Source organism: Protopterus annectens, chromosome 4.part1 (assembly GCF_019279795.1).
Source record: "Protopterus annectens isolate FY-2018-M chromosome 4.part1, PAN1.0, whole genome shotgun sequence".
NCBI lineage: Eukaryota > Metazoa > Chordata > Ceratodontiformes > Protopteridae > Protopterus > Protopterus annectens.
The window spans coordinates 495,417,605-495,444,591 of NC_056734.1; the positions used below are offsets into that span (position 1 = coordinate 495,417,605).

The following is a 26,987-nucleotide window of genomic DNA, read 5'->3' on the forward strand; positions in this document are numbered from 1 at the left end:
ATTTTTTAATGGTAGCTTCTGTTCTAGAGTCAATTAAAAACTCAACCAGAATTGATCTTTCACTTAGCACTCCCCTATCAATTTCTCTTTGACTATATACTCTGTTATCAATCCCTGGTAGTGATGGCAGCCTATAACTTGCAGTCAAAATATCCTCTTCTCCTTCTTCCTACTTGATTTTCTTTCCCTCTGTAGTCATTTGTTCCCAATACTTTGGTTCTTTTGATAATTTTCTCCAATAAATTTCAACCCCCACGTGCCTATTTTTTATACCTCTACTTGCGGTCTCTCCCCTACTGCGAAAAGCTCCTTTCGCCATTCCCATATTGACTTGTTTATTTCATCTGGACAGTGCAGTGGTGCGGCAGTAGCGTTGTCGCCTCACAGCAAGAGGTTCTCCGGTTTGATTCTCGGCTAGAGTGCCTTCTGTGTGGAGTCTGCATATCCTCCCTGCGTTTGTGTGGGTTTCCTCCGGGTGCTCCAGTTTCCTCCCACAATACAAAGACATGCATCTGGACCTTTTCTCCCCAGGCCTCTGCTAAAAATTGTCTTTGTTCCAAGTCGGACATTCCCAGTTAACAAATGCTAAATTAATTTTTTTAATTAATTATCTACTTTATAAATATACCATTGAGTACAGTTATTGTCATTCCCTTAAGGGCATCCAAAGTCCTATACTCAACCTTTTTTGTGAACCCCTCCCCCCGTTTCATCATGCCTTTCCCACATGATTTGTAACCTTCTGTTTCTATTATGTACACGAGCCTCAACCAAGTACCTCTGAAGCAACCCTTCAAATCAGGTAAACATCATTCTTAGATAGTGCAGACAAGCACTTTATAATTATGTTTTAAAACTGAAACAGGTCAATATAAAACTGTGTCTGAAGGGTCTATACCTCCTTTTTGGGTAACACAGCCATTACCGCTTCCTTTCAAGATGCTGGTACTGTCCCTCCTTCTTTTAAAACATTGTTACAAAATAAAATATTCCAGATCTTTATCACTCCTAACTTCCAAATGTCCACAGGAATATTGTCTGTTCCTGGAAACTTCCTTGTTGACTGATTACACATTACCATTTTTAGCTCATCCCTTCCTAGTTACCCATTAATTATTAAGCCTCATCTTCTTCTAACATTGCCACAGTTAGTATTTCCATAAATACTTCCATCTGTGACTTTTCTTGGTTCCCTGTTCCTCTGCTTTATACAAATTTGCACATTTCTGAAATACCTCAAATACTTATAAAGGATTTCTGGTTAGTTTTCTAGTCCTAGGTTCCCTATGTTGGGTAACAACTACTTTCAGCTGCTTAAGTTACTGTGCTAAGAAATTTTTGCATTATGGAGTTATCAAAACAATTCCTTAATAGCAAGCTTTCTAAACTCATACATATTATAGAAATACTCCCTTAGTTTCCTTTAAGCATTCAGCATAAATATGAGCAGCAGGTAATGTTATACGAGGTGTTCACCATAATGACTGCAATTTCATAACTCATAAAACCAAAACTGAGGCAAGCATCAGTAACATACCAGATTCCTCTTCCTCTACAATACTTAAACCTTCAGCGATGCGTCTAAACATTTTATTTATTTACATTTGTTTACCGGGAAATTCCATCTGGACACAGGTCCTTTTTCAAAGGAGGCCCAGGAAGAAAAGCTCCACAGATTTTTATATGAGTAATATACAATGCTTAATAAGGATGATGACACATAGCACAGTCGAAAACATTTGGTACAGTTATAGTTTTAGTCAAAACCAATAAACAATGCAAACTGCCATAAATTTAAGCAATAAAACAGCTTAACGTTACACAGTACTGATTTATTTATTTTAATTTATTTAAGTTTGATGACCGGGGAAGTCCACTGGGCCAAGAAGAGCCCGTTTTCAATGGAGGCCCAGGGAGAATAGCTCCACAATAATTGCAAGTTACATTTCACGTTACAAAAGGACATAGTTCATACAGCTAATTAAACATTTACAGATAAGCTCCATGATATTTGCAATTGGCTTGTCACAATGTTACAAAAGTGAAAAGACATAATTCAATACAGAAATTTCAACATTTACATAAAGTGAATATTTTTGTTATAAACTCAATTGTAGGTTTAACATTTCAAAATATATAGCTACTAGTCATTAGTAGGTTAGGAAAATATTATGCATGGAGAGGGTAATAGTATATTTGATCTTGGAGAGTATAGTGCAATAGATATTAGAGAGAAAATTAGTTTTTGGTAGGGGAGGGATTGTTTTGGGTGGAATGAAGCAATAGCAGAGGTAGTTGGATGAGTCCGTGCAAGGTGGAATGGGGGGTGTTAAGTTGGAGCGTGGCAAGGGCATTCCCATTTGGAAGAAAGATGAGAGAGTAATTGAGATTTAAAATTTGTATGGTTAGGTAGGTTGCATAGGTGTCTGGGGAGAGAGTTCCACTGTTTAGCTAAGGAGTGGGACAACAGTAGATGGCCAGGAGGTCATGCAGGTTTGTGGACCTGAAGGAGATTTTGGTTTCTGGATCTGAGTGAGCGGTTGGGAATGTAAGGCTTTAAGGAAGTTGCAAGAGCTGGGCAGTTGTCAGGTTTAAAGATGAGCTTGTGGGCAATGGTGAGTTGTAGGTAACAGAGGTAGTTGGGTAGTTCAAGCCAGCTGAGGGTGAGGAGGGAGTGACAGTGGTGGGATGAGTTTTTTGAATTGGTTGCAAATTTGGAGATCTTGTGGTAGCAGGATTCAAGTTTGGACCGAAGGCCAAGACGGAGATTGGTGAAACGAGGGGCACCATACATAAGGGAGTGGAGTAGGAAGGTGGATGCAAGAGTTTGACAGGTATAGGGGCTTAGGAAGCGGTTGTGCCTGTAGAGGAAACCTAACTTTTGGTAGATTTTCTTGATTGTGGAGTGGATGTGGGTGTGGGTGTCAATTTTTAGTTCTTCATCAATAATGATGCCAAGAAGCTTGGTGTTGGGAACAATTTCAAGGAGGGTGTTGTTTTGTCTCTGTATGGTGAATGTGGACTTGTCAATGGAGTTTTTGGTAGGGGAAAAAACATTACTTTGGTTTTATTTTCATTTAGTGCCAGATGGTTAGACTGCATCCAGGTTTCTGTTTTGGAGAAGGCTAGTTGGGTTTTTGCTAGGAGCTCGGACAGGGAGAAGGATGAGCAGATGATTGTTGAGTCATATGCATATTGGATGATAGATGAGTCTGGGATGGATTGGTGAAAGTTGTTAATGAATAGGTTGAAGAGAAGAGGGCCAAGAACAGAACCTTGTGGGACACCTGTGGGTGTGGGAAGGAAGGGGGAGGTTGAAGTTTTCCATTGGACAGCTTGTTGGTGGTTGGAGAAGTAGCTGGAAAACCAGGCAATGGTGGTGGGAGAGAGGTGTAGGGTGGAGAGTTGGGATACAAGTAGGGTGTGTGAGATGGTGTCAAAGGCCTTTGACAGATCTAGGAATAGTGTGGATACGAACTTGCCTGAGTCGTGTTTGAGGTTTATGGTTTCAAGAAAGGAAAGAAGGGCAGTCGTGGCGCTGTGGCCAGGGTGGAAGCAGTGTTGAGTATTGGAGATGAGATTGTTTAGTGTTAGGTGTGCCATGAGTTGCACTTGTATAGTTTTCTCTAGTACCTTAGAAAGAGGGGAAAGGATGGCAATAGGCCTGAAGTTGGTGGTATCAGTATTTTTGTCACCTTTGTGGAGGGAGACTATGTAAGCATGGCGCCAGATAGAAGGGACGTATGATTCTTGTATGGATCTATTTATAACACTAGAGATGGGATAGGCAATGCTGTCTGCAGATTGAGGAAGGTGGGTGGAAGTTTGTCGGGTGCATTGCGACAGGGTTTGAGGAGTAGAAGTATTTTTATAGTGCTTGTGGGGATGGGCTTCAGGCAGAAGGATGTGGAAGCTCACAGAATACAGTAGTAAAAGGCTGATGTATGGTAACTAAGCAGAGAACTAGTATATGGTAATTAAGTTAGTTAGACCAAAGTGGGAGTGAGAGCAAAGGGAGCAGAGGGGTAGGGGTATTTAATCGGGGTTTGGGCAAGGACAGAGCCAGTGAATATTTAGGTGCGATTTAAGCGCAGGTTTGAAGTGACTGCTGGAAGTTAGGGTAGTAATGGTTGAAGGAAGGTTGTTCCAAAGCTTGGATACAGCACAGGAAAATAGGGCTTCTCCTACTGAGTTTTCTGCTGAGAATTTCCAATTGCAACTTTCCCATATCCCTTTCTGTCTTATTTCTACCGTATTTTTGAATTCCATTTTCATTTTGTCTTACTCCATGGCTATCCCTTCTAAAGAAATGTCTATCTTCTCTAATAACTCTCAAATCATTTCCACTACCCATTCCTTAAATTTAACTTTCTTAATAAAAAAAAAGTATGTAAGCACCAGTGTTTCATTTTTACTTAACTGCTCTGCATCTTCACCTTAGTCTTTGCTGGTACATGATCTGAAATAGTTATTGGAAATGGTTCAAAGCTTTCAATTAAATAACCATGATCCTATGAAAAGCAATTTCTTTCCAAGTTTTTGTACCTTGGGGAATAATATGCAAATTTTGTTGGAGTTCCTGTTAGTAAATTCACAATCTTCCATTCCCAATATTCTCATATATTCCTTCAGAAATTAACCATCTTTTGTTATATTTTCATTTCTACAACCTCACTATTAAAAATCAGGCTTCAGTCTCCATTCATTAACAATATTCCCAGTTTAAAGCTAATCATTTCTCCTCAAATTTTTTTAAGCTGCAAAACAGCAGTTTTATTTGGAATATAAATATTTGTTACTGTAATCCTCCTTCCCTGCCAAATACCTACCAATTACCATAAATCCAGCATTATTGTCTTTCCTCTCATCTTCTATCACTATAGGTGCTGCTCCTGCTATCAGTGTTATTACACTCCTTTTCCTTTAATCCTGATACTCTGAATATCTGTTCTGCAATCCTTTCTTTGTTAAATTCACATGCTCATTTGTACACAAAAGTGTCTCCTGTAACACTGGCATTAGCATCCCACATGTCTTAATATAGTTCAATAGTCTTGTTCATCTATAGCTGGAAGGCTGTTTACATTCTAAAATATTATGGAGAGAGTAGCCATTATGATAGAAACCTATTGCTCCTACCTATTACACATGACATTTCTTTTGAATGTGCTCCTCCAACTTTTGTCAGGCTGATATTTTTAAGTTGTTTCTTAACATTTCCATTTGAACCTAGACCACATCTTTCAATACTTTTTGCTTTAATAAAAACCATCAGAAAATACATTTTCAGAGACCCTCATTAACTTAGAACAAACACACAAAACTATGTACATTTTCAACAATGAAGTTAAACCTTCCAAATAGAACTAACAGTCCCAAATTTTGCAGGCACTACCTAATCTAAAATTAAGGTTACCTATGCTAAAGCACAGTCCCCACTTACACTGATTGCTGTCTGTACTTTTATTATCATCATTCCCCTCCCAGATGTGAAAGAGCTTGTACAAGTTCAGAAAATAGTAACTTTTACCCCTAAGAAAATGTGTACTAGCTAAATTTAAATAAAACTAATTTTGCACTGTTCTATTAAATGCATTAAAGTAGTACAGCTCCTGGGGAAGCTATTTCTTATTCAATTCCCACAATTTCAGGCTATTTTTCACTGCAGTATAGCTAACACGTTTACAAACACTTGAAGGAATCTTTGTACACTTTACTCAGAATATAGTGTAACACACTTTTCCTGGACAGCTGCCTTCAGTTGCACACTTCATGACTCCCACTAACAACATTTGCTAATGGAAAATAAAGCAAGATGACAACATTGCCAATTCAAGAAACTTGGCATTTTTCAGACATTTCATCGTTTTGTCTTATTTTTCAATCCCATTTTATTTTAAAAATTTCTGTAGTGCAAGCCACGGACATCAATCCAAACATTCACCCCTGTAAATTATTATCCTAATTCTACATATAATGCAATCAGTACACATTTACACCCCACCCACCAATCTAGCAGCTTGAGATCACATTATATTAACAAACTTTTTTTTTCATCCAGTTCCTTATATAGTTACAGTGTAAAGCCTATAAATCTTAAACCAAGGAAAAAGTACTTATTTACTTTAATATTTTTAACATATACAGCAGTCAATGAAAAGACCTCTCACACTTAAAATACTCAACTGCACAGTATACAAAAACAGCTTAACAATACAAGACGCAATTATATCATAAAATGTTTTACACAAATCTCAATAAGAACATTTTTATTTACAGTTTTCCCTTTAATATCATTCTAAATATTAATGATATAAAATGGGATATATGCTTTACACTCTACTCACAAGTTTAACAAAGTCAACAAAATTCCAGTCTTTCTCAGCTACTTTTTCTTGCAAAGCTATATTTACCAAATGTGATTGATGCTTTATATTGTCTTGCTTACTCATTCCAGTGTTCTGGTCTTCTTCCTAATCATCTCCATCTCTCAAACGCCAGCCTCTGATTCATATCCAAGGCACTTCTGATTCTAGTCAACTCTTTGGCTTTTTATGTCAATGAATCATTTCCCTTTGGAACAACTGAAACAAACACTTTGACAGGCAAAGTCCTTCTACTGGCTTTGTTACTATCAGAAGAATGCAAAGCAGAGCCACATTCTGCTTGGTGTCTCAAACTTTTTTTGGATAAAGATTATTTCCCTCTTAGGCTGTTCAGCAGTCAAAATGTCTTTGATCTTCCAAGAAAAAAAAATATTCTGAAGACAGCTGGACATAGAAATTTGAATCTCCCCACCTGCCTCTAGACATTCTCCGATTGCTGGGATAATGATTCATTTCTTCTGCCTAGTGAATAATCATTTTCCACAAACACTCTGTTATCTTCAATTTTTAATATATTTTCTTTCTACCACACTGAGGTCAACAGCAACTCTTTCTGCTAGTATGATTGCATCTTTACTAATATGGTTCTTGGCAGCTTTCACATGGCCAGGTTCGGAGCACCTTTTCAGTTAATAAATCCTGCTGTGTAACACAAGTCTGATTGCTTATTTGTACTTTTGTTAAAGTTAATACAGTCTTTTCCTTCTAGTTTCTCTTGAATAACAGAATATCTTAGCTTTTCTCTGCACCTGCTGTCTTCTCTCTTTTTTTTTTTTTGCAAACAGCACTTCTTGAAAAGCCTCATACACAGTCCGCCTTTTCTTCATTTCACCCTCTGATTTTTGCAGCTTTATTAGCTAATCTGAATAGTTATTTAAAGCTTCTTCTATTGTTTCCAGCATTTTATTTCACTGTACAGATCACTTCAATGTTTCACTTGTTTAAGCACCTCCGTGTACATTTGATTTATTTTTTTACTAGAAGCTATCTCCTATACCCAAGCTGCAACTTGACCTGCTTTTGGTGGACATCTGCAAGATTTTTTTGAGCCAGAGTTTTCTTTTCTAGTTGACTCTCTTATTTTCTCTAATTTTCCCCTTTGCTGGCATCCAGTGTAATTTCAAGCCAGTAACTGAATTTATCCATTGATTGCCTTCACAGCTTTTTTTGCCCACAACTGCAGTTTTCACACTGGGAGAGCTCTAATAAACCTGCTGGTCAGTGTGCAGCCATCTTAGAACTATCTTGAGGAGATGCTTACTACCTCTGCCAAAGGGTCTCTGCACTAACTGTTCCTCAGATTTCAGTGTTTCATACAACTGATTTATAAAGACAAGTTCTTGCTTCTCTGACCTTCAGCTCTAAAACGATATGCTGAATATCCATACTAAAACAGCTGATTTCCTATGATCAAGCATACTGGTATGTATTTCATTAAGGAGACTAAATAAATGGGCAAAGTGATGCAGGATGATCCAGAATGTCATGGAACAAGCATTATGCTTGTGTTTCGGCTACATTAAAAACAGAGTGCAAGGACATTCTGCAACTCCTGGAAATTTTCCAAGAGGTACTTCCCAGTCAGTTTTTCTACGGAAAACTTCAATCCTGATTCTGAATCTCTCAGGTCAGTTTACCTCAGTACCAGAGCAGAAGTATACTTCAGTTACAGGTTATAAACCCAGGACTGCTGCAAAATATTACTTGCCCACACAGTTTAACCTCCTTGACTCTTGGTCTGCAGGCAGCTTAATGACATGATGTGCCTTCTGCAATTCATGAGCCAGTAAGACTACTGTCAATGCTATGGCCATGGGATGACAGTCCAGAAAGTTACAGCCTTTATGGGGGACACAATTCCTTTCTAATCAAACAGTCACAGCTCAATATGTTCTATGGTGAAGTGCAGTTGTTATGAGACACTTACCATACCAGAAGATGTTTGAGTAACATCACTGCTGCAATAGAATTTCTGACATAGGAATATCAGCCACAAGTGGACATCATCCTGACCAGCCTGACTCCCAGAGACGTATGGGTCTAGGCCAACTTCAAACTCAATCAAAATACGGCCGGCACCAAATGGTAGAACAATACCTTATTTTATTGTGGCAACTCCATCAAAGTAGTGTGAAAAACACACTACACAAATTACAGTCAAACCAATTTCGGCATAACCTGCCTTCCTCAGTGACAACACAAAGCCAAATAGCAAGAATATTAAATACATGAGGTCACAGACACAAAAACACCCCCTATTGGCTGATTATAATTGTTCATTTAATCCAGGGTTAAACAAACCCCCTAGCTTAATTATCCAGCTTCTTTCTTTTTGATTCAGAATAGTATGCCAACGCACCTTACTAGTCCTGTTCCCCTCAACATGGTCACTTATGACAAATTTGAACTGTGCTGTGGTATGTTTAATTGTGTGTTTGCATAAGGAAAGTACAGTTGTGTACACTTACCATAAATGTAGATGTTTGAGTATATTCACTTGTTGCAGTCATTACATTTGGGTTATCTGCTTGCAGGTAGCCCTCAGTCGGCCTGATTAAAAAAGTCTTGGGTCCTGCGTCGGTTGCTGTTCCTTCTTCCATGACGTCAGGTCATCAGGGGTATAAAATATGCAGCCGACGCCATTACATCAGTTTTTCTTGCCCCAGATGTCAGGTGCCCCCCTAATGGGAAGCAATTAAATATAGAAGTATAAAGATATACCACCAACAAAAAAGCAAATACACCAAAAAGACTTTTAAGCATAGTAAAGGAAAGTAGAGGTATAGCCAAAAGAAGTTAGGGGCTGGAGGGGGGGGGTAACCAGGACTGCAACAGTGAATACACTCAAACATCTACATTTATGGTAACTGTACATAACTGTACTATGTTCTTCATGTTTCACTGCTGCAGTCATTACATTTGGGTAGATTCCCAAAGCTATGGTTGGGAGGAGGAATTTAGATAGCATTAAGGCCAGCTATAAGGCCCTGCAAGATTGCAGTGGCAAAGCCAGCTCTGGATTTAGAGAAAATTGGCAAATGATAATGCTTGGTGAAAGTATGTACAGAACACCAGGTAGCAGCTTCTAGGATGTCCCTGGTAGGGACGCCTCTGAGAAAGGCTGTAGAGGTAGATGCAGCCCTGGTGGAGTGAGGTCTGTTCCCCTGGGAGATAGGTTTTCCATGGTGCTTATAGCAGAAATGAATGCAATGGCTTATCCATTTAGAAATAGTTTGCTTTGAAATAGCCTTCCCCTCTGCCCCTGCAGCAAATGCCACCAGCAGTTGTTCAGATTTCTTTTGAGGTTTAGTCCTGTCCAAGTAGAATCTAAGTTGTCTGTGCACATCTAAGGAATGCAGTATCCATTCCCCTTTATTCGGTGGATTGGGAAAGAAGGTTGGCAAATGAATGGACTGATTAAGAGCCACACTGGATACCACCTTGGGCATGAAGGATGGATTGGTTCTGAGGGACACCCTACCCGCATGAAAGATGATGAAAGGTTCCACTGCCATAAGGGCCTGTAATTCAGATACCCTTCTAGCTGAAGTGATTGCTAAAAGGAAAGCTGTTTTCCAAGAAAGAAATTTTAAGTCTGCAGTAGCAGCTGGCTCGAAGGAGGTAGAGTGGGTTTCTCTAAGACAAAGTTAAGGTCCCAGGCTGGGGTTGGAGCTCTCCTGGGTGGTCTCAGATTTTTGGCCCCTCTGAGGAACTGCTTGAGCAGTGGATAAGAGAAGAGGGGAGGTTCTGTGTTATAATGAGCTGAAATGGCTAAGGCGTGGATTTTAATGGAGGAAAAAGACAGGCCCTTGTGAAGCATCTCAGTTAAGTATTGTAAAATCTGAGGTAAACTGGGCGCTGCTGTGCTCATCCCTTGATACTGGTTCCAGGCACAGAATCTTTTCCATTTTTCAGCATAAGATTTTCTAGTACTAGGCCTCCTTGTTTCTAAAATAATATCCATCACAGGTTTGCTGAGGGATGGTAAAGGAGAGATTAAGTAATTAACCAGGCTGCAACGTTCAGTGTTAGAAGCGGAGGGTGCAGAATCTGGTTCTCCTGCTGAGACAGCAGGGAAGGAGTCCGAGGCAGGTCCCATGGAGATAACCATGACACACTGCACAGGAGGGGGTACCAGTGTTGGCGTGACCAGTCTGGAGCAATCAAAATCATCTTTGGTTTGTCCTGTTTGATTTTTAGTAGTACTTTGGAGAGCAGAGGCAGAGGGGGGAAGGCATAGACTGATAGGTTTTTCCAGCTGAAGGACAGAGCATCCACTTTCCAGGCTTGTTTGTGGGGAGTCCTTGTGCAAACTTTGTCCAATTGGTAGTTCTGGGGAGAGGCAAACAGGTCTATATCTAGGCTCTCCCATTTGCTTGTCAACATGTTGAAAATCCTTGGTTCCAGTTTCCACTTGTGTGGGTCCATGAGGTTTCTGCTTAGTCCGTCTGCCAGTGTATTTAATTTTCCTGGCAGGAATTGAGCTTGTAGATGCACTTGGTAGCTCAAGGCTGTGTTCCACAATGCCATGGCTAGTCTGCAGAGGGGGGTAAGAATGTGTACCCCCCTGCTTGTTTATGCACCACATAACAGTGGTGTTGTCCGTCTTTACCATTAGTTGTCCTGGAAAAATGTGGTCCTTGAAGGCTGTCAGACCATTCTGTACAGCTAACATTTCTTTTTGATTGATATGCAGGTGCATTTGACTTGGGTTCCATTTGCCCTGAATGCACCTCCCTGCCAGGTGAGCCCCCCATGCATAGTCTGATGCGTCTGTTCTTAGGGTTTGGGTGGCAGGGGGTGGTGTGAAAGGTAGTCCCTTGTTTTGGTGGCAGGCCTCTGCCCACCAAAGGAACTCTAGGCATAGACAAGGTATGATAGGAATCATTGTTTATAGGTCATGAGAATACTGACACCATAGACTTTTTAGATACCACTGTAGTTTCCCCATATGCAGTCTTGCATATGGAATTAGAAGAATGCAGGAGGCCATGAACCCCATGGCTTGCAGTATTTGTCTTGCAGATAGCAAGGTTTTTGTGGCCACTTGCTTGAAGTAGGTTGTCAAATGAATTTGTTTCTCTGGCGTGAGGTAAGCCATCTGGGAAGTTGTATTCAAGCTTGCTCCCAGGAATATAATTTGTTGACAGGGTACCAGGTGTGATTTCTTTTCATTTATGGTGTACCCCAGGCAAGTTAGAACTCTTTTTACCAAGGCCAGATGATTCAAAAGTACGTCCTGGCTTTCTGCCTGAATTAGACAATCATCCAGGTATGGGTATATTTAAATATTTCTTTGCTAGCAAAATGCAATAACTGGAGCTACTCACTTTGTGAATACCCTGGGTGCAGTAGATAAGCCAAAGGGCAGTGCAGAGAACTGATATTGCGTGTAGCCTGCTTTGAAGCGTAGGTATCTTCTGCAAGATTCCCTGATTGGGATGTGCAGGTATGCTTCTTTTAAATCTAGTGTTGCCAACCAGGCATCTTTGCCTAGCATAGGAAGTAACTGGTGAAGAGTCAGCATCTTGAATTTTGGAATCTCCAAAAAGGTGTTTAGAGTAGACAGGTTCAGGATAGGACGCCATGAATTGTCTTTTCTGGGTACCAGGAAAAGTCTTGAGTAGAAACCTTGTCCCTTTTCCTCTTCTGGCACCAGCTGAATAGCCCCCATGCTTAACAGAGAAAGTATTTGTTTTTGAGCATCTGCCCACTGATTTGGGGGTAGGTCCGGCCACCCACTTGGTGTTGGCAACGTGTGGAAGTGAAATCTGTATCCCTGGGACACTATATTTAAAACCCATTCACCCTGGGTAATGAGTTCCCAATTCTTTGCATGAAGAGCAATCTTTCCTCCCAAAGGAGCAGTCAGTTTGTAAGTGCTTGGAAATTTTAAAAGAAAGTCATTGAGACAGTTTACCATAGGGGGAGTCTTATTATTCCCAGATTTGGAAGTGGAGGCCCCCCACTGCTTAGTTCTGTGTCTCCCCTGGGACTGAAACCTAGGGTTTTTGCTGTGTCTGGGTTTGGCTTGAGAAGACCTGGAAGGGTCTGGAAAGGACCAATTCTTACAGGGCCAGTGCCTACTAAATCTAGGAGGCTGAACTTGTAAAAAATCTTTAACAGTTTGCATAGATTTAGCTTTATCTTCCATCTTTTTAAGAACTTCCTCAGCCTTGTTGCCAAACAGGTGGTCCTGATTTAAAGGAGCATTCAACAATTTAGCTTTAACATGATCAGGCAAAGATTGCTCCTTAAGCCAAGCATGCCTTCTGAGCAGAGACCCAGGAACAGTAGCCCTGCAAGAGGCCTCTAATGAATCAAAACCATATTGCACAGTATGTTTTCCAACTTGTTCAGCAGAATACATTAAATCTTGTAATTCTTTATTTTCCACACAGTCAGGAATCAACATCATTTTCTGTTTAAGCAGTCCAATAACATGTTGCTGATACTTTAACATATGAAACTGGCAGTTTAAAGCCCTAATGGCCAAGGTTGCAGAAGTGTAAACCTTCTTACCCCATGTATCCAGCACCCTGGAGTCTCTATCAGAAGGGGTAGGATTTTTAGCAGTAGAAGCCTTAATGCCCTTGGGCCCCTGTGAAATAGTCTCTGGATCTGTAATAGGATTTTTGAAAAGGAACTTGTGGGACTCAGGGATCCTGTAGTATCTGTCAGGTTTTCTAGGAGCAGGAGGTAGGGAATCAGGGGCCAAACTAGATTCTGAAAAAGCATCATCAACAATGTCCAGTACAGGAGGAATAGCTAAAGGCCTATGCTGAGGTAGGAGAAGGAAATCCCTAAGCCTCTTTTTTGAATCAGAAAAATCCTGGCTTTCCCAGTGGAAATGCTCCCTTATGTATGTAAGGTTTCCCCAAAAGAAAAATCCTCAGGAGGAGAATGTGGAGGGAATAGAGTCCTCTGCATAAGAATCTTCATAAGTAGATATGGGCAAATCCCGATCATCAGAAGAATCAGAAAAAACAGAATCCTGATCAGAAGATTCATAATCAACTTCAGTCCTAGGCCTCTTAGAAGGAGGGGTTGGCTACCCCTGATTAGAGTTATTAGATCTTCAGCCATTCTTATCATTAGCTTTTTAGGCATAGAGGCCTGAGCATGTGGCCTGGGCATCATTTTTTTAGGCATGGATCGAGATTTAGGCCTAAGTAAAGAAGGAGGCGTCAGTTTAATATGCAAGTCCATAGGCCTGAATACACCCTCAGAAGCCGGTGCCTGCACAGCGTCTCCGGACCCATCCAAGGTAGAGACATCCGGGGGTTCCATAGTTGAAGCATCTCACTGCATACCGGACTCCGAATGTGTCTCAGTAAAGGCCTGAGAATCAGAAGTAGCGGGTATCAGGGGCTGTGAAAATGCCTCACTGAGTACCGGCGAACTGGCGACTGGCTAAGGAGAAGCGTTGTCGGCAGTTTTGGACCTCAGCAGCCTGTCTCTGTCTTTATCTTTGCGTTTTTCAGAATCCTGGTAGTCAGATGGATAATTAAACCGAGAACCAAAATATTTAGAGGTGAAAATATACCGATGATGGATAGTGCGCTGATTAAATAAAGCACAAAACCGACAGCAAGGTACGTCGTGGTCAGGGCCTAGGCAAGGAATACGGTACGAATGAAAATCTTTATGAGGTATTTGCTTTCCACAAGTAATGCAATTATTAACTTTTACTGACATCGGTAAAGAGCAAGAAAAAGTTTCCCCAACGGGGTACTTAGCTTTAGTTGAAGACTTCGGTTCTGAAACTCGAAAACGAAAATTTCAGGAGTCGGCCGACCGGCACTTGCGAACTGCTTCTGCTTCGGGCACCGCATAGCAAGAAAGACTGATGTAATGGCGACGGCTGCATGTTTTATATCCCTGACGACCTGACGTCATGGAATAAGGGACAGCAACCGACGCAGGACCCAAGACTTCGTTAATCAGGCCGACTGAGGGCTACCTGCAAGCAGATAATCCAAATTTAATGACTGCAACAATGAAACATGAAGAACATCTGGACATCCTTTTATTCCTGTTGTCAAGCAAGTGTTCAGATATACGGATACGTAAGGAGATGGAGGTTTGACCAACATAAAAGGCAGAGCAAGTTGCCAAGTATACAAGCCAATCAGTACTACAATTCCCAAAAAATCTAATAGCATAGACTTTCCCTGTATTTCTGCTAGTAAATACAGGCTGATGATGAACTATCAGAGATTCTTACATTTAAATGTTTATTCTCCTTTCATCAGGGACTTACTTTGGGGTCATATTTTAGTCATTATAAACATAGAGAAGTTCCCAAACAACAGCTTACATTGCTTGGGGACAAACCGACGGGCTGTATACCCTGTGGTCATTGTTCTTTGTGTAGTTATATACTCAAATCTAAATGATTTACTAGCAGAAACATATTGAAAGTCTATGACATTAGATTTTTTGGGAATAGTAGTACTGACTGGCTTGTATACTTAATAATTCCAAGAAGAAATACTGATAACTGAAATGCACGGAATCCTCAATAAGTGCTCACTCACCTTGGTGCAACAATGGGAAGAACACACTTCGTTCGTTCGTTAAAATTCAGCTGTTTAATGCCCAAAACAGAATAAAAAAAGTAGTAAACACATCCAACGAATTCACTTTGAAGCCAAAGTATTCAATAATCCATGAAAATAAAGAACATAGGTTAAGCGCTTTCACCCGATAATCGGGCTTCTTCAGAACACTGTATAACAATGTAATATGCCTTAAATAGATTTACTGGCGCCAAAAATGTTTCAAAAAATTAAAGGGACAATGCCCTATAGTTGTGTTTACCAAAGATGTTTCCGATAACTTATTTTACCCAAGCATTCGCTATAAGTGCAATATATCCTTGAAAGTATGCTTAAGTCTGTCTGACTGTCAGAACCACAACTAGTATACTGCGTGGTAAACATTTAATTTACATCTTATACCTTCAATGATGCAAATAACATCTTACCAACTTTCAAAAACATCTCATAACAGTGATTTGTCCATTATTAATGAAATATACTAAAAACATTGCCACTAACATTAAATATATTTCTAAAATAATATATTTTGATTTGATTTTTAAAAATGTTTTTAATAAAAAACTTGATAAAACTGTTGCGCTTTTAAATATGCGCTAATCTTTTATTATTTTGTTATGTGTGCAATCGAACCTTATCAGCTTATTCTCCTAAAATTATCAGCTTATTCTCCTAAAATTAATAGGTGGATGCATCCTCTTGAGGTTAACTTGACTTATACAGCATGCTGCTGGTGGCTACTGCCCATTTGTATTCTATTACACACCAGTAATAGTACCTAAAAATTCATTCTATCACTGTTCCTACATATATATAGTATATAAGGTATATAAAGTGTATAAAGTATTAAAAGTGTTGGTTATACATACATCCTACACCGCTTATCATAGTAGATGTTTATTTAATATAACTCCCAATTATATAATATCATACCTATGGCTAAACTATGTCGATTGAATGCTATGTCAAATGACCTGGGTTCGAACAAAAAACGAATGTATGCGAAAATAATAACCTTTAAATAAGTGTTGTATAACATATTGTACTACAATTTATATTCTCCTTCAAAGTTAAGGAATTGTGAGTCCTCCAAAGGAATAACTGTCCTACTAAATAAATAAAATAATAATAATTACTCAATAACTTAAATAATATTGTGCTAAAAAATATATGTAAAATATAAATAAGTAAAACAGGAGACTATTTGTATAGTTTTAATGGATTTAATATTTATAATTATTCCAAATTAGAAATTCATGAAGGACAATTTAATATGTTGGCTAAGGGTCTGAAATTCATCCCCACACCAAGGTTTGATCTGGTTGATAGCATATGTGAATTGAAAAAATTCACAAGAAAGATGAATTTAGCCATAATGTTTAATGAAAAAGGTTATAACAAAAAACAACAGCAAGAAAATATACCAAAAAAAAACAATACTGATCTGACTGTGAAAAGTTCATTTGTACCTATTGGGTATCCCGTGGTTGAAATGTATGAAAAAATAATGACCAGGGAGTTGTACAATTTATACAAGACACAACACCATAAAGGTTATAGCAATCTAACCACAGGAGACATTGACACATTAAAGGAATTACAAATGGATTCTAGTATCAGGGTTATGAAACCAGACAAAGGTGGGGGTATAGTAATTTTTGAGACCCATGAATATAACAAGAAAATGTGCGACCTACTATATGACACAGGTAATTATGAATCTATTTCACTTAATGAAATCAATATCGCTTATCGGAGAATAGATTCATACCTAGAGGAATTTCTTATAGATGGTAGGATTAGTACAGAAACACACAAATTTATGACTGTTAAATATCCAAGATTAGCTACGTTGGTTGGAATACCTAAAATTCATAAATCCATTAACGATCCTCCTTTTAGGCCGATCATATCTGGAAGTGAATCTAAAACATTCCCTATAGGTAAATATATAGATGTGAGACTTAAACATATTTATGATAAAATACCTCATATGATGAAAGATTCTTGGGAATTTTTGAAGGTATATCCTATAGAAAAATGGAATAAGGGATGGTTATTTGTCACAATAGATGTGATAGACCTATTTTCATGCATACCCAAAGAGAAAGGACTTGAGGCCTTTTCCAACAGTATGAGAAGATTTTCTGATTTGGATTGGGATGAAATCAATCTAATCACCGAGTATATGAATATTGTATTAGAACACAACTTCATTTATTATGAAGGGGAACACTTCAAGCAGACCAGGGGGGTAGCTATGGGAGCAGCTTGTGCTCCCATCTTTGCCAACCTGGTCATGTTGGATTGGGAACTTAACACACTTTTTCCCAGTACACATTTTCATCACATTGAGTATTACTCAAGATTTTTAGATGACATTTACATTCTCTGGAATTCTAGTATGGAACAACTGGAACAATTTATACAGTTTCTAAATGGCAGTAATGAATTTTTAAAATTCACTTATGCATACAATACTACTGGTATAGCCTATTTGGACACCTTTATTTACGAACATGAAGGAAAATTACATTCCAGAATATACAGGAAAAATAAATTTTCAAACGACTATTTGCAATATAATAGTTTTCATCCCACCAAACTCAAATATAATATTTACAAGGGTCAATGTATCCGGGCCTGTAGAATGACATCTGACTTCAATATTTTGGTCTGTGAATTAAATACAATAACAAATATGTTCAAAGATAGAGGATATCCCGTTGATATGATGGACAATGTGACTAAATATATTTTGGAAGAGTGGGGAAAAAAGTACAAACCCCTATTAGGATTAGGGAAATATTTATTAGGAGAACCCTCCACCGTTTTGAATACCAATGGTGGTAAAAACATTAATATTAGCCATCAGAGAGCATTTATTATGTTATACAGTCCTGTATCTAGAGATATTATTGATTTATTGACTAAATACTGGTATTTAATAACTGGTGACTCTATATTATCAGAAGTAATGGGAATGAAACCAGGAATTGTTTACAAAATGGGTAACAATATCAAAATGTTATTGCAAAAACACATACAATATGACAGGAAGAATAATACTACAATAGAAAATTATACTAAGAAATGTGGACGTTGCAATCAATATAATTATATTAATGAAATTAAGGAAATTAAACTACAAAATATTATGAAAACCAAAATAAAGTGCTTAAAGGGCAACTGCAACTCTAAAATGATAGTGTATTTAGCGACCTGCAACCAATGCCATTGTTTCTATGTGGGAAAGACAGAGAGGAGCTTAAATAAACGTATTTATGAACATAATTACAAAATTAGGAAGAAGGATTCAACTAATGCCTTGTCAAGACATGTAGAAACTAAGGGATTTAAATTTGCAATAATTGACATTATCAAAGTTGATCCCGGGGGGGTGATATTAAAACACACTTACTATATAAGGAGGTATGGTGGCAAATTTATTTGGATGCCACCACCACACCTGGATTAAATGACAGTATTTCATTAAAATCAATTTTAACACATTAATTTCCAATTAAAACTATTCAGTTAATTGCTATTGGATTATATATATTTATATTAGGTAAGATCAATTTCAATTGGTCAACATTTCATTTGAACTATATATATATTGTAATCAGGATTAATAATTTTTGTTTATATTTTACATATATTTTTTAGCACAATATTATTTAAGTTATTGAGTAATTATTATTATTTTATTTATTTAGTAGGACAGTTATTCCTTTGGAGGACTCACAATTCCTTAACTTTGAAGGAGAATATAAATTGTAGTACAATATGTTATACAACACTTATTTAAAGGTTATTATTTTCGCATACATTCGTTTTTTGTTCGAACCCAGGTCATTTGACATAGCATTCAATCGACATAGTTTAGCCATAGGTATGATATTATATAATTGGGAGTTATATTAAATAAACATCTACTATGATAAGCAGTGTAGGATGTATGTATAACCAACACTTTTAATACTTTATACACTTTATATACCTTATATACTATATATATGTAGGAACAGTGATAGAATGAATTTTTAGGTACCATTACTGGTGTGTAATAGAATACAAATGGGCAGCAGCCACCAGCAGCATGCTGTATAAGTCAAGTTAACATCAAGAGGATGCATCCACCTATTAATTTTAGGAGAGTAAGCTGATAATTTTAGGAGAATAAGCTGATAAGGTTCGATTGCACACATAACAACAAAATAATAAAATATTAGCGCATATTTAAAAGCGCAACAGTTTTATCAAGTTTTTTTATTAAAAACATTTTTAAAAATCAAATCAAAATATATTATTTTAGAAATATATTTAATGTTAGTGCTAATGTTTTTAGTATATTTCATTAATAATGGACAAATCACTGTTATGAGATGTTTTTGAAAGTTGGTAAGATGTTATTTGCATCATTGAAGGTATAAGATGTAAATTAAATGTTTACCACGCAGTATACTAGTTGTGGTTCTGACAGTCAGACAGACTTAAGCATACTTTCAAGGATATTTTGCACTTATAGCGAATGCTTAGGTAAAAGAAGTTATCGGAAACATCTTTGGTAAACACAATTATAGGGCATTGTCCCTTTAATTTTTTGAAACATTTTTGGCGCCAATAAATCTATTTAAGGCGTATTACATTGTTATACAGTGTTCTGAAGAAGCCCGATTATCGGGTGAAAGCGCTTAACCTATGTTCTTTATTTTCATGGATTATTGAATACTTTGGCTTCAAAGTGAATTCGTTGGATGTATTTATTACTTTTTTTATTCTGTTTTGGGCATTAAACAGCTGAATTTTAACGAACGAACGAAGTGTGTTCTTCCCATTGTTGCACCAAGCTGAGCGAGCACTTATTGAGGATTCCGTGCATTTCAGTTATCAGTATGGCTTGTATACATGGCAACTTGCTCGTGCTGTGCCTTTTATGTTGGTCAAACCTCTAGGTCCTTATGTATCCGTATATCTGAACACTTGAGTGACATCAGGAATAAAAGGATGTCCAGTTCCTTATACAAACACACAATTAAACATACCACAGCACAGTTCAAATTTGTCATAAGTGACCATGTTGAGGGGAACAGGACTACTAAGGTGGGTTGGCATACTATTCTGAATCAAAAAGAAAGAAGCTGGATAATTAAGCTAGGGGGTTTGTTTAACGCTGGATTAAATGAACAATTATAGTCAGCCAATAGGGGTGTTTTTTTTTTTTTGTGTCTGTGACCGCATGTATTTAATGTTCTTGCTATTTAGCTTTGTGTTTTCACTGAGGAAAGCAAGTTATGCCGAAACCGGTCTGACTGTAATTTGTGTAGTGTGTTTTTCACAGTACTTTGATGGAGTTGCCAAAATAAAATAAGGTATTGTTCTACCATTTGGTGCCGGCTGTTTTTTGTTTGAGTTTCAATTTGGCTTGGCTGCTTGCACCTGCCGTACTTGCATATCCATTTTCCTATAGGCCAACTTCCCCTTTATGAGAGAACACATGCTTGCATCCTGGATAAAAGAGGCATCCAGCTTACACAATTTTCTGTTCTTTTATATTGCTGAAAGAGAAGGCTATGCCCTGAAAATCTTTCCATCAATGGCAAACTATATTCTGAAGAGTCACACCTATGGTACCCTGCCCTTAGGTGCTAGGGATAAATGCAGGTAAATGCAAGGAAAGGGATACCTGCTACTTCTGGCTTCTATGCTTCACACACCTCAGAACTCCACAGGACTTTACCAGAAAGGGGAGAAGAAAGGGAACTGGTACCATAACAGTTATCCTACGAAAAAATCTACTGTTATGGAGAGTTTCTCACAGGTCTTTGTTAAGGGAATTACAAGGTAACTTATGAGCACTTACAACTTTGTCTGTACCCACCTTCAGACATAGCCTCCTCCTCTCTCTAGGACTGCCAAGCCAGGGGTGAATTTGTGAATTCCTATCCAACCATTTAGTTCCCATACGAAGGATAATAATATGTCACACTGCTTGATTTGCAGTGGGAGCCTATTCCAGAGATGAAGAAGGCACTGTGCAATGAACCTCTCTCTCCACCTTTTTTACCTGTTGGTAAAGATTAAATCCTTGGTTCTGCTATTTGTTGGACTCTTAATTGTGGAAATACACAAGATCCAAGACTGCTGGATCCTAATGGCTCATAAGGCAAGGCATACATCTCCTCTAAGGAGTAAATAAGACACAAAATAAGGGGAGAGTGTTTCCAGTCTTTTCAGATAACTTGGGTACTTCAAGCCAGTAATCTTCATAGTTAGGAACCTCTGGTGTCTTTCTAGTTGTTTGATATATCTAGCGAGGTCCAACTCAAAGGGTGCACTGTATTCAATAACTGGCTTAATCAACACTAAGTGAAGGAAACAATGACCTTCTTAGACCTGGATAATATTCTCCCGACAATCATCTGCTCCAAGTAAGACTTCCTGACTAGTATTATTACATGATGGTTAAAGGAAAGGGAACTCTCAACCCATGTCCAAGGCATGGCACTTGATTATCAAGAGGATGACTTGACAATGACTACTTCTTTACAGTCATCCACAAACCTGGCCACCCAGAGGTCTTAGCTCATGGTTTGGAGATCAAAAATGTAAATGCTAAACAAAAGGGGTCCCAGGTAAGAGCCTTGTGGCAAACTACTTATAACATTCATACTTTCTGATGACGTACTTGCTACTTGTACCAGTGGTGCTCTTTTGAATTAAAGTTGCTGTAGAAATCCTGACATGTGGGAAAACTACTGCATCAGAAATGAGTACTTTGAAACAGCACCAGTTTCTCTGTGAATTCCTTTTAAACAGCCCTTACAGAACTGCAGCTCCAAACCTTGTTCTCCCCCAAGACTTTAGATCTAGTTTGCAGTGTTTCAAAAATTCTTGAAAAAGTTACTAATCTAGCTGCCTACTGTTCCTGAAGGGCTTTTTTCATCAGCTTCATCATCAACCCTTTTTTTCCCATTTTCTACATAAGGTCGGGGTGTCATCTCAACTGTCACCATCTCACTCGATTCACTGCCACTCTCCTACCTTTTTCGATGGTCATTTGTGATGGTCACAGGTCTTCTCTCTCACAATTCATCCACCTTTTTGCTGGACACCCTCATTTCCTCCTACCTTCTTCTTGTCTTTCTCAAATCTTCTTCAGATTGTCTTCTGCTTTTCTACACATCTCACACCACTGTAATCTGTTCTCTTTGACTTTCTCTGCAATTGGGCTACCTTGGCTTCTGCTCCGATGTCCTCATTTCTTCGACTGTTGCATAATGTGCATGCTACTATCCATTTCAGGCACTTCATCTGCATCAACTCTAGATTCCACAACTAGTCTGTCTTTACTGCCCAAGTTTCGATACCATGCAGTAGTACTAGTCACACCACTGTTTTGCACACTTTCGTTTTCAGCTTCTTTGACATTCTTCTGTCATACACTGCCCCAGATATTTTGTTTCAGTTGGCTGTAGACCCTCTGATTCTAGCTTTGATCTCCTCATTCAGACTTCCCTTCTCCTCAACCAACCCACCCACATACTTGAAGCTGTTAACCTATTCCACTATTTTTCCTTCTATCTCAGTTCTCAGCTTCTTCTGATTTCCCCTGCTTGCTGCGATTTCAACTATCTTATCTGTACTCAGTTTCATTCCATGTGCCTTCAGTTTTTCATTCCAATCCCACATCCTTTGCTGAAGGTCTTATTCAGAGTCTGCCTGCAATAATACATTGCCTGCATACAGCAACTTTGTTGATTTCTCCCCTCCAACCTGTATGCTGATGTAGTCCATCACCAGTATCAACAGCAGTGGGCTCAGAGCTGAACCCTGACACACAACCACTCCCACAGGGAACCCTTCTGTGAGTCATAACACTGTTCATACTGGGGCTACATCACAACATCGAATGGCCTATTCAGCAAATCCCTCTTCATTGAACTTTATTTGTTGCAAGTGCATGCTGTCAAATGACGTTTTAAGCTAAACTTTCCCAGGGAACGTAACCACTAGGCCAACTACCGGTCGTCACAAAATCACAAAATTTAAAACCCACTCAGGTGGGGGGTTGTGCTCTCCACACCCCCAACTAAATATATCAACTCCGAGATTGCACTAGTACAGTAGGGAAAAGGGCAAATTCTCAATGATGGTCCACTGTTTTTTTTCTTCCCTGGCAAAAAAATTCACTAAAATGATCATTTGACAGAGCTTTCAACAAAGTTCGATGAAGAGGCATTCGCTGAACAGGTCATTCAACAATGTGATATGGACCAGTTCATAAATGAGTCACTGGGTCCTTGTACATAGTTTGCACTAATTCTAACAATCTTTCTAGGACTCTGAACCACAGCAAGACTGCCCAAATCATCTTTCTTGGGACTTTGTAATATGACTTCTCCAAGTCTAGTATTGCCCAGTTGGACTTATTCCTCATTTCTAGCTTTTTCTCAACTATCTGTCTCACTGCAAACATCAGGTAGGTTCAAGCTGCATCCTGATCTGTATATGAAATGCTCATCTACCATCTTACTTTCTAAAACTCTGTGTATTGATTTATTAATCACACTCTCCGGTACTTTTATGCAGTGTGACAACAGTCTGATACCTCTGTACTGCCTAAAGTTCTGTACGCCCCCTTTGTTCTTGCATGCTGACACTAGTATGCTTACTCTCCAGTCATCAGGGCTACACTTTTCTCTCCATACTATGAGTATCCGCTGGAGCAATTTCTCCCCTATCGCACCAAATATCTTGATCATATCTGCTATGACATCATCTGAGCCTGCTGCATTCTCTGACTTAATTTTTCTCAGTACTGGTCTTTCTTCTTCTAGGGTGGGCTCTCCTCCTAATCTCTCATTGTAGGCTGTGTCTGGTGCCATACAACTTCAGTGGAGTTTTCTTCATTCAGAAGCTGCTGGATGTACTCCTCCTAGCTGTCTTTGATGTCATTTGCACTGGTGAGCAGGTTGCTGTTGGCATCCCTTATGAAGGGTGTCTTATGACAATTTTCTTTATCTTCCTGTCTTTGTCTTGCAATTTGATAGAATTTCTTTTTGCCATTTACTGAGTCACTTTCCAGAAGCTGGTAGAGTGCCCTCTGATGTCTTGCTCTTTGCTACTGCAACTTTTCTCTTAGCCACTTTATTAGTCAACCAGTATACCTTAGTCCTGTCCATCTTTTCTTTCTCTCACATTTTCTTGTACTCCTTCCTTCTTCTCATGATTTTCTAGACTTCTGAATTCAACCACCAGCATTCATTATATATCCTGCTTCTACATCTGGCACAGCCACATATCTGTTCTATAGTCCTTACATATGCTGTTTTAATCAACTGCCATTCTACTTCATCTGCCCCTATTTGCTCTTTTTATTGAGGTTCTAGAGCCCTGGATAATTCTTCGAACTCTTGCTGATTTGGAGAATCCGGATATGGAAGCACTAAGTAAGCAGGTCTAAATTAAATGGGAGGAAACTTGGGGGTTCATTTGCCAGCAGTACCACCATAAAGAACCACTTTTACATGGGCCAAAATAGTATAATTATGAATCTCGGAAAAGTTTTTGCCAGTAGGAGGAGAACATATCCATCTTCTAGACCACAATGCATACAGTCTCACTCTGTAAAGCTGGCTGTTTGCTGGGGAGCTGAAAAGGTATATTCAGAACCCCCATCAGTCTATTAAGGATTTTAACACTTCCTTGTTCAGCTTCTACCAATGATTTCTCAACAATGCTCAGTTCAGGCAGTCTGCAATACTCTTGATTGTCAGAAGAACGTATACTGTGCTACGCTAAGTTCCACACCAACTAGTATAGCCTGATTGCAGGCTTGCATTCTCTGGTTTACGGGGTGTATGAAGGAGTGCTACCCCATTTAAGTATAACATCACAGCAGTAGTATTTGGGGACAGCAACAGCATCCCTAATTTCCGAAATTGTTTAAAGTCCAAATAGCTAGAATAACTGCCAGAACTTCCTTTCAGATTGATGCAAAGCTTTCTCTGTGAAGACATCCACTTGCCTTGGACCCTCAGGATACATGTAAGAGACCCCTATGTGAAATTTAAGACATCACTGGTTTGACTTTGGTGGTGAAACAGGCCTGCCTTCCTGTGTATTTATTCTACCAGCCCGATGAACTTGTTGCATGTTACCACAAGAAAGACCATGTCAAGGGGCTCCAAGAGCTTATTCCAGGAAGCCTTCAGGAAACCACTTGATTTTCTTCATGTGCAGCATTGCTAAGAGAAATATATGTATAACTGAGGCTATGCACTTCAGGGTTCTGAAGAAGTCCTTCCTTCTCAGTGAACTCCAGCTGGCATGTTCACAAATTTAACTCTTCAAATACATGGCTTTTTCCTGAATTAGAAGTACTTAACCTTCTGTCATGACCATGGCTGCTCCCAAAAACATTTTGTTTTATTTCATCGGTCAGACTACTTTCAAAATGCCTGAGGGAGAAAGTACAATTGTGTAAGTAAACTTATGATAACAGTAGATGTTTGAATGATCAGTGCTTCAGTAACCTTAGCATTATGGGTTATATCCTGCTAAGGATATAACAGCCAAGCAGCTTCCAAAGCTTCAGTCACTTTCCACACACTCAAAATATCAGGCAGCTTGAGATGAGCTGATTAAAAGACATGTTTGGGTGCCAACCCCTTCAGAGCTTTCCCTCCAACAGATAGAGGGAGGTTGAGCTTTGAAAGGACAATGCTAGAAATGACAAACTAAATAAATAAATGTCTGCATCTTGGCACAGAAGACACACAAAATCGGGGAGAAGGCAGGGAGTGGCAACTGCAGCAGTGATCATTCAAACACCTACTGTTATAGTAAGTTCATCTTACAGAACTATACTATGTCCTTCATATTCATCACTACTGCAGTAGCCTTAGCTATGGGGGTAGATTACCATAGCTTACTACAGTTTGGAGGCAGAGGGGGAAGGCTCCAGGAGCCCCTGGAAAGTGGTCCTAGCAAAGCCTGAACTAGACCTAGAGAAGGAATCAAGCTTATAGTGTTTTGTACAAGTATAAACAGAGGACCAAGTATCAGACTGTATAATACCTCTAGAATACAAATCTTTCCAAAAGACCACAGATGAAGCCAAGGTCCTGGTAGAGTGGACCTTGACCTTGCGTGGAATAGTTTTGTTATGGTGAGTATAACAGAAGATAATAGCCTTAGACAACCATTTGGAAACAGTCTGTTTTGACACTGGTTGTCTCTTCTTCTAACCTTCATGGGAAATGAAAAATTGATCCAAAGATCTAAAAGATTCAGTTGTGACAAGATAGTACCCCAGCTGTCTGTGGACATCCAGGGTATGGAATATTCTTTCTCCTTCATTTTTAGGTTCAGGAAATAAAATGGAGAGATGGATAGTTTGGCTTAAAGTAAACTTGTATACCACTTTAGGCTTGAAAAAAGGGTTATTTCTCAAAGAAACCTTGCCCCTGTGAAAAAAGAGACAGGGTTGAATCGCCATAACAGCTTGCAATTCAGATAGTATTCTTGCAAAGATCAGAGCAATCAGTAAAACTGTTTTCTGTGTTAATAACTTCCAGCTAGCCAGTGGGATTAACTGATTCAAATACAGTAAGTGTTAGCTTCTCTAACACAAAATTAAGATCCCAGGGAGAGGGCAGTGATTTACTTGGAGGAGACTTATGCAAAACTCTTTTCAAAAACATTTTGACTGTACAGAAAGAGGAGGATCCATGGGCAGACATGCTAAAATGGATGATAAATGAACCTTCACACAGGAATAAGAAAGACCATAGGACTGTAGCTCACACAAACATTGCAAACCCAGAAAATAACTAGCCCTGAGTGGGTGATAGTTATGTTCTTGGCACCAATTAGAAAACCTTTTCCATGTACTAATACTTCTTGTATTAGGCTTTCTTGCCTCCATTAGTATCTGCCGCATGTCCTCAGAAAAAGGTGTCTAAAAGGAATTAAGACCCTATCATCCAGTCAACTGAAGTTGAATTGATTTGGGAGTGCATCAAACATCCCA

At 38.9% G+C, this 26,987-nt stretch overlaps 1 protein-coding gene across 4 annotated transcripts in view; it reads right to left on the bottom strand.

Annotated features, from left to right (window-relative positions):
• Positions 1–26,987, bottom strand: part of OPA1 (OPA1 mitochondrial dynamin like GTPase) — a 2,039,562-nt gene that overhangs the window by 776,916 nt on the left and 1,235,659 nt on the right. The gene's annotated exons all lie outside the window — the stretch shown is intronic.